This window comes from Culex quinquefasciatus, chromosome 2 (genome assembly GCF_015732765.1).
Source record: "Culex quinquefasciatus strain JHB chromosome 2, VPISU_Cqui_1.0_pri_paternal, whole genome shotgun sequence".
Taxonomy (NCBI): Eukaryota; Metazoa; Arthropoda; class Insecta; order Diptera; family Culicidae; genus Culex; species Culex quinquefasciatus.
The window spans coordinates 16,191,624-16,201,319 of record NC_051862.1 but is presented as its reverse complement, the minus strand read 5'-3'; positions in this window follow the sequence as shown (position 1 = coordinate 16,201,319).

The window sequence follows — 9,696 nt, the reverse complement described above, 5'->3', positions numbered from 1 at the left end:
GTCTTTTTTGTCTTTTTTGTCTTTTTTGTCTTTTTTGTCTTTTTTGTCTTTTTTGTCTTTTTTGTCTTTTTTGTCTTTTTTGTCTTTTTTGTCTTTTTGTCTTTTTGTCTTTTTGTCTTTTTGTCTTTTTTTTTTGTCTTCTTTTTGTTTTTTTGTCTTTTTGTCTTTTTGTCTTTTTGTCTCTTTTTGTCTTTTTGTCTTTTTGTCTTTTTTGTCTTTTTGTCTTTTTGTCTTTTTGTCTTTTTGTCTTTTTGTCTTTTTGTCTTTTTGTCTTTTTGTCTTTTTTTTGTTTTTTTTTTGTCTTTTTGTCTTTTTGTCTTTTTGTCTTTTTGTCTTTTTGTCTTTTTGTTGTCTTTTTGTCTTTTTGTCTTTTTGTCTTTTTGTCTTTTTGTCTTTTTGTATTTTTGTATTTTTGTCATTTTTGTCTTTTTTGTCTTTTTTGTCTTTTTTGTCTTTTTTGTCTTTTTGTTTTTTTGTCTTTTTTTGTCTTTTTTGTCTTTTTTGTCTTTTTTGTCTTTTTTGTCTTTTTTGTCTTTTTTGTCTTTTTTGTCTTTTTTGTCTTTTTAGTCTTTTTTGTCTTTTTTGTCTTTTTTGTCTTTTTGTCTTTTTGTCTTTTTTGTCTTTTTTGTCTTTTTGTCTTTTTGTCTTTTTTGTCTTTTTTGTCTTTTTTGTCTTTTTTGTCTTTTTTGTCTTTTTTGTCTTTTTTGTCTTTTTTGTCTTTTTTGTCTTTTTGTCTTTTTTGTCTTTTTTGTCTTTTTTGTCTTTTTTGTCTTTTTTGTCTTTTTTGTCTTTTTTGTCTTTTTTGTCTTTGGGACCATCCATAAACCACGTGGACAACTTAGGGGGATGTATGTTTGTCCACGCTCCATACAAAAAGATTTAATTTGTATGGAAATTGTCCACGATGGGGGGGGGGGGGTTGAGATTTCCCAAAAAGTGTCCACGTGGTTTGTGGATGGTCCCTTTTTTGTCATTTTTGTCATTTTTGTCTTTTTTGTCTTTTTTGTCTTTTTTGTCTTTTTTGTCTTTGGGACCATCCATAAACCACGTGGACAACTTAGGGGGGGGGGGTATGGCGTTTGTCCACGCTCCATACAAAAAAGATTTAATTTGTATGGAAATTGTCCACGATGGGGGGGGGGGGGTTGAGATTTCCCAAAAAGTGTCCACGTGGTTTGTGGATGGTCCCTTTTTTGTCTTTGTTGTCTTTTTTGTCTTTTTTGTCTTTTTTGTCTTTTTTGTCTTTTTTGTCTTTTTTGTCTTTTTGTCTTTTTTGTCTTTTTTGTCTTTTTTGTCTTTTTTGTCTTTTTTGTCTTTTTTGTCTTTTTTGTCTTTTTTGTCTTTGGGACCATCCATAAACCACGTGGACAACTTAGGGGGGGGGGGTATGGCGTTTGTCCACGCTCCATACAAAAAAGATTTAATTTGTATGGAAATTGTCCACGATGGGGGGGGGGGGGTTGAGATTTCCCAAAAAGTGTCCACGTGGTTTGTGGATGGTCCCTTTTTTGTCATTTTTGTCATTTTTGTCTTTTTTGTCTTTTTTGTCTTTTTTGTCTTTTTTGTCTTTTTGTCTTTTTTAAATCTTTCTCACTGTGCCCCCCGCCAACATGCACCCGTTCCTAATGGACCATGAAGGTGTTCCGTGATGCTGCCGGGAGGGTGCGATTCCACTTCACTCCTACTCTTCATGAACTTCACGACCGCGCGATGCGATGTGTGGCGGAGAGACCTAAAGTTGCTGTGAGTTCAAGGAAATCGATAATAGAATTATTGTGTTACTGGAGCGCGTGAAAATGAATTTGATTTGCTATTCATAAAGCCCTCGACGACGATGTACGACGGTGGAGTTGAAGCGGTAGCATTTGCAAGCAAAAGGTTGGTCTACAGGGAAGTGCCACAAGGTTTCTGGGTCAAGAGATCGTCATAGAGAGTTAGCGTGTAGGACACACGCGAGCCGTGCGAAAGTTGGCAGCACTTCTCGTTTTACCTCGGGGGAAAACGGCCCATCAAAAGCAACCAAATTCTTCATCATAAATTCATAACTCGTTAGGACTGCCTTCTTGTCTCCAGAAACTCGAAAATTAATTGCGAAAAACTCACAAAAAAACCCTCACCTTTCAGGTTTCGCAAAAATTCCACCAGTTCAAACGGTTGTCATCTGCAGCGTCGTTTCCCGTCCTGGACTTGACCGCCGTTCCCCTTAAAAAAGCAAGAAGAATCTTCCTTATCTCACCATGTAACGCATTGCATCATTTTGTACGTGGCGGCAGCCGGATGACGGGGGGATTTGCGGGCCGCACCTCTCGGACATATTTGCCCAAATCGCGTTCCGCGTCTGGTCGCGAATGTGCCGCTTTTTGTGTCAACTGATAAAAACATTTTTACGTTCTCGGTTGGTGTTTGGGGGTTGGATCTTTCTAAAATAGTTTTTTTTTCCTTAACTTGTATCAAGTGAAGAAAAAAAAACTTAAATTTAGATTAAAAATATTTTTTTCGAAATATCTTTAAACTTTGTAAGGAGCTTACCTGTGAGCTCAGAAGCAATTTTGCGAAATATCCTATAGTATGAATCTTGAAAACGAAATATTAAAAAAAATAGTTTCTTCGGTAAAATTGTAGCATGGGAATGGAAAAATATAAATAGACTCTATACAAATTCCTTTTTTCACTTTTTAACACAAAATATGAATTGGCGCAAAAAAAGAACTATTTTTTTTAAATAATGCTTTATAAGATAACAATCCTAAACGACACATTCACCAGAAATACAACCAGTAAAATAAATGAAATAAAAATATTTTCGCAAAACCCAAATGGAGGAATTTTAAAAAAGGACCAAAATTACATTGGGACCATCCACAAAACACGTGGACACTTTTTCTTGGAAATCTCAACCCCGCCCATCGTGACAATTGTCCATACAAAAAAAACTTTTTTATATGGAGCGCGAACAATTGCCCGACCTAAGCCTACCCCCCACCCCCCCCCAAGTGTCCACGTGGTTTATGGATAGTCCCATTCACAGCTGGAGCATTTTTTTAATGATGATTCAAGAAAATGATATAACATCCAAAAAGCATAAACAAATTCTTTCTGCATGTATTGTAATTAAAAGTAAGTTAAAAAGACCATTTTTAACAAAATATCCCGTTTTCAATTTTCCTATTAGTAAATTTTACAAAGATAATAATATTGCACAAAAAGCTTTGCGTCTTCTTTCACTGAGGTTTTAAAAAACGATCGTTCGCATTTTTTTAGAAATTAAAAATTGGTCCAGTGTTATACAAATGTTACAAATAAATTTTAAAATTGCCTAATAATTTTTCAACTGCCTCAAAAATGCCTGGTTTAAATCTTGTGGAATGCTTTAAGCACTTTAAGCACATTCTAATTGAATAAAGTAAGGGTCACTTTAACAATCGATTATTTGGTATTTACTGTTTGGGCCAGGCTAAGCTAAGGTTTTCTAAGACAAATTTGATATCAATAAAATTTTAAAACTTTTTGAAAAAGAATACATTTAGATTTGAGCAACTTTGGGCATAATTGGAAGAAAAGGAAATATCTATAAAAAAAAAGCTAAAGTAAATATTTTTTTCGACGGTATTTCGAGACCTAGATTTGAATGCCAACATTGCGAAATATTTTTTGCTCTTTCTGGGTCAAAGCCCATAAATTCTATTGTTTTTTTAAGAATCTTCAATTTATTGTGTTTCATTTGTTTATAAGACCTTTTTAAAAATAACTCTAGAATTGTACTTTTTGATTCTTAAAAACGCAAAAAATGTGATTCGAGTTTTCTGTAATATTCTGAAACCGTAGAACCAGTCTATTAAAATTTGAATATGAAAATCACAAATGAAAATATTGTTATTGAAATAAGAATTAATAAGAAAAAATAATAGCAAATTACGGAAAAACTGCAGAAATAATATAAACTTACAATACAACATACAACAATAAGAATTATTCAAACACAAAATATCAATTATTCTCGTTATTTGGCCTAAAATTGTTATGCCTAATTCTCTACGAAATCGGCTGATTTCGACCAATTTTTTTTTGAATTTTTTATTTGGCTCAAACTTTGAACAAAGACGCCATTTGGTGCATCGATTCACCCATACAAGTCTTCATACAATTTCGGCAGCTGTTATACAAAAATGGTACGTAAATATTCAAAAATCAAGAGCTTTTGAAGGAATTTTCTGATCATGAGTGTTTATGAGTAATGTTCAGAAAATTTTCGGTACACGAAAAAAAATGTTGCTAATTTTTAAATTATCTTTTCTTAACAAAAACTCAATTTCCCAAAATCCATTTTTGTTTTATTTATGAGTTTTTCGGAATCAAATCCAGCAACTTTTGAGCCATAGAGAAGTATGATCAAAACAATTTCAGCTGAGTTATGATTTTTTCATAATTTTTCAAAAAATCTGGTCAATAATGGTCACTATTTTTAAAAATAAAAAAAAGCTAAAAATATTTCATTGAAATCAAAATTTCGGTGGATATATCTTAAAAACGAGGCACTTCATCGAAATTTTTGATTATTGCAAATTGTCATAAAAAATGTGATCAAAAAATTTTAAGTTATAATTTTAATTTTATTCCAAAAATCACTTTTTTCCATACTTCTCTATGGCACAAAAGTTGTGGGTTTTTGTCCCCTAAAACGTATAAAAAAATCTCGAAAATCATTTTTTTTTGAAAAAATAAAAATAAAATTTATTCTGGTTTTTGTTTGAGATTGAGGAATTTTTACGTCCACAAATAAGAGATATCTTACAAAAAATAAGTTATAAAAAATCTTCAATTGTCTGAAAAAATCGTCAATATTACCCTTTTTTAAGGCATTGCGAACAATTGGTTATGGAATTAAGTTTGAATAATTTTATGAACTTTAGTATTATTTTATGCTCACTGTCACCTTGAGTTCTATCCCATTTAATTCACAGGGTATTTTGTTATTACTTAGCGGTTTTTTTTCCTTTTTTACGGAAAGAAAATTTTACTCCTTCCCGCAAAATAGAATTAATTTTATCAAGGTCGTGATTACCTAAAATTTATATTTATTATTTTAAAAAGCTTCCCGGGCAGAAAGTTGCATCTTGGAAAAATCTACCCATGTTCGTAAAAACACGAACAAGTCAAGTTCACCCCAGGGTATTTTTTTTTTTCTTAACTTATTTTTATTAGGTCCTTTTAGGTGCTGTGACCAGGTTGGGACCGAGGATCAGTTATACAATATATGATAACAAAACAAAACTCCTTAAATTCCATACTTGGAGATCATGTAACTGACGAGGGTTACTTGGTCCAAGCGGGTCTTGCAGGTCTTGAACCTGCCGATGTACTCGGAGAAAATCCCCCACAGCTCAGCCGAACTGTAGAGTACCTCCCCGGCTTCCTTCTCCGTGGCTCCACCGTCTCGGGGCCACCTTGGCTGCTTCCTGCGGGTCGAGGGCGATCCTTCAATTTTCCGTCCGGAACTGCGCCCGGCAGCGGAGGGAACTCCGCCGGCGTGAACGCCGGAACTGCTGGACTCTGCTTCTCCGCCTTCCTTGCCGGCGGTTTTGGTTTCGACGCCTGCTGTCGCCGCTGGATGAAATCCGCACGCTTGGGGCAGCTGCGGTCCGTAGCTTCGTGGGCACCAGAGCAGTTGGCACACCGCTTTGGCTGGGCTTCCTGGACTTCGCACTCGTCCGTCTTGTGGGGACCCCACAGCTGTTGCACCTCCCTTGAGGTGACAGTTCCTGGTTCCATGACCCAGCTGCAAGCAGTTCCTGCACTGGGTCACGTTCGGTCGCTTGTTCCGGTAGGCCTCCCACCGGATGTGAAATCTTCTCAAGCGCTTGATTTCACTCAGCTGCTTGAGGCTGGTGTACCCTTTGGGAACGTAACAATGTACGGGGTTTCCTCTGACGAGGCGAACTCTCCCTTTCTCTTGATGGCGTGCACCTCCACAGCATCCAGGTTTTGCGATTCCTTGAGGGTCTTCTTGACGAATTCAGGTGAAGCCGACGGAAGTCCTCGGACGACGACGCGGAGTTGCCGCTCGCTTCGTTTCTCGTGGGTGTAGAACTCCACTTTGTTCGCAATCAAGTGGGCCCGCGCGGTCTCAAAACGCTCCTCGGAGGAACACAACAATTTGATCCCAAACGGAGTTAGCTTGTAACTTGGCTTGGTTGTGCACGGCGACATTACAGTCCTCAGCTTGGCGTAGCTCGTATTCTTTACCACCAGAGGTGGTGGTTTCTTGGCCACTGGAACCACTGGAACCGGTGGGACGCTTCCTTTCCCGGCTGGGATACCATTGTTATTGTTGTTGTTGTTGTTTCGCCAGCGGGCTGAACTTGTTGTTGTTGAGAAGATTCTCCTCTGAGCCATCCCCGACAACGGCTCCGTTGCTGGTCTTCCTCCGCTTCCCCGTTCCATTTACGGAACGAAACTCGTCCCCGTCGGAGGATTCTTCCACCTCCATCCGTAAGCACTGTGCCGCGCCACGAAAACAGCAGAAAAAACAACCGCTGTCTCCGGCTGTCAGACGTAAACTGTCACCCCAGGGTATGGTTAAGAGATAACCGAACATGGCCACGAACATAAATTGTTCGAGGCGTATCTTCGAAAAATCTTGTTGAGTTTATTTGACCAACAATGCCACATCAAGTTGAGTTTATAGTAGCAAACAACTGAAATCTTCCAAAAGTCATATCAAGTTCATAAAGTAGATTTTGATCCAAAAAATTATTTTATTGGTTTTTATTGCACCCCGCCACAATTCAGACCCCCCCCCCCCCCTTTCTTCCTCTTCACAAATATGACTAATATTGCAGGAATATACGCACTAACATCAAAACAAGATTTTTCAAAGTTGAAAAATTATTTTACTTTAAAAACTCATTAAAAAATTGTGGAAAAAGCGTTAAATTGCCAAAATGTCACAATAATTTTCCAAATCACGAAAAATGCAAAGTCTCTATAGGGTAGGGTAGTCATCAATGAGACACTTTTGGTTTTCAACTTTCAACGATTTTTCTAATTTTTTCATCAGCATGTTTTAATGAGCTTTTTATTGCATTTTCTTTCTTTCAGTGTGTTCTAACAATGACCAAAATATGAGATCGATCCGACATCTACAGCCAGAGTTATTCAACTGTCTCATTGTAGACGCACTTGGCAGGAACAATGAGACAGCTGGGGAACAATGAGACACTCTACGAAAATCAACATTTTTCTAGTAAAACATCATGTTTTTGTATTGTTCCATTGCAGGTGACTTGCCTTGAACATTTTAGCGTAATTTTTCTAAAAATGAAACTTTTATTAACAAAAGTTATACTAAAAAGTATTTAAATTTTGTAAAATCCATATATTAATACCAAATAACTTTGTATTTTTTATTAAATGAAGTTTAAAGTCTATAAATATGCCAAAAATCAATTTTAATTCATGTTTTGAAAGATTTCCATCGATTTTGAAACGTTTATTGAAGAAAAATCAAAGTGTCCCATTGTTACCCATGAGCTAAAATGAATGGGGAACAATGAGACAGCCCTGGATTCTGGGTATATTCTAAATTAAGGTCAAACCTAATGAAAGGACATTGTAGCCCAACTCAATCCCTATGGAACGTCGAAAGAAATTTGAAGAAATATTAGTTTTGGTGTAAATGGCAGCCTACGAACGAAAAAGTATTTTTTGTCCATGATTTACTTTTACACCCCAGATTCAAACATTTATGAATAACCATTCAAGGGAGCGTCCTTAACCAAAGCCACTATTATAGCAGACGTGTATCCAGTAGACACACCTTTCCTCCAAATATGAGCCTGATCGGTTGAAACTACGACTTGTGAGAGCCATTTTATCATTGTTCCCCGTGTCTCATTGATGACTACTATACCCTATTCCATTTTTTTTTATTAAAAATAAAAGTTTATGAAAATATTCCTAAAATTGCATAAGTCCAAAAATCCACAAAAAAATTTCAAAAAGCCTGGTAATGTTTCTTATCAAATAATTTTTCAAAATGTTGAAAAATATTCAACTGGCTGAGAGCAAAAATTTGGCAAAGTCCTGAAAATCTAATAAATTCTACCAAAATCTTGTCGTGATCCCGTAAATTTTCTAAGTGCCGGAACGATTTTTGTAGGGGGTATATCAATAATTATTAAAAACCGACTTTCGAATTTCAAAATTTCAATGAAGACGTTTTGTTAGGGACATTATTTTAGGAACAAACTGATGTTTTTGCAAAAATCGGACGAAAATTTCCTGTAATTTCGACGAATTTTCCAAAATTTTGGTTTAAAGCAAAAATAAACATCAAAATATTTAATCATGTTTCCAAATTCCCAAAAATTTTCTAAATCCCAATTTTTTTTCGGTTTCCTCATCTCAAAAATTCTAAGTGTTGAAAATATTTTACTAGCCGAAAGCCAAAATTTTGCTAAGTCCAAAAAAACAAATAAATTCTACCAAAAATCTTGTCGTGATACGGATCCCGTAAATTTTCTACGTGCCGGAACGATTTTTGTAGGGGGTATATCAATAATTATTAAAAACCAACTTTCGAATTTCAAAATTTCAATGAAGACGTTTTGTTAGGGACATTATTTTAGGAACAAACTGATGTTTTTGTAAAAATCGGACAAAAATTTCCTGTAATTTCGTCGATTTTTCCGAAATTTTGGTTCAAAGCAAAAATAAACATCAAAATAATTTATCATGTTTCCAAACTCCCAAAAATTTTCTAAGTCCCAAAAAAAAGCTTTTTCTATAAAAGTAAAGAATTGAAAAATATACGCAAAAATTTCAAAGTCCAGCATAAATAAAATCAAACTTTAAAATATCAGCTCATGAACATTATTCTAAGTGTCGGGAATTGAAAATTATGTCAGTGACTGCTAATTTTTCTAAGTCCAGCATAAATTTGAAATAAAGTCAAAATAATCATTTCATGATGTTCGGGTAAAATTATGGAAAAAATAAAATTTTCGAAATTTTTGCTAAATCTAAAAAAACTACCACTAACAGCTCAAGATCAACTGTTGATAATGCAGTATGATCATGGAATATACTTTCCATGATACGCAGTCGGTTTCAAAAGTCGTCATAACTCGAGGAGTTTACAGCAAGATGCGAATAAACAAGCCAAGATAGTTCGAAGTTATCGCCACCAAGTTTCCGCCCGGGTTATAAACTTAGTTAACTAAATATAAACATTGATTTTTTTTTCTTTAAAACTATATCAGCTATTTTAGTGATGGTACATTTAACGTACAAATAATGTTTGAACATCTAAAATATGATTTTAACAAGAAAATCTATGACTATCAAAGTCACCCGGGAATTTAAACTAAGAATTTTTAACGTAACTATTGTTCTAAACACTATTGAAAAAACTTGTTTTCCAAATAGTGCATAGACTTTGTGTGGCCTACCCCAGTACATGTTTTAAAAATAATTATCTTGAGAAACACCTTAACTGTTGGAAAATATTCCAAAAGCAAATTGAAATTCTATCAAAGTCACCCCGGTTTACGGTACCACAAATTTAGCTGACGAATGATCAAGTATGGTTCAAGTAACCTGCTTCCAAAAAACAAAAGAACAAATTGAAAATAATCAAAAGATCCATGGATTCAACCCTGGCCCATTTTTGGTCCTCATCTCTGACAGAGGCTGGGA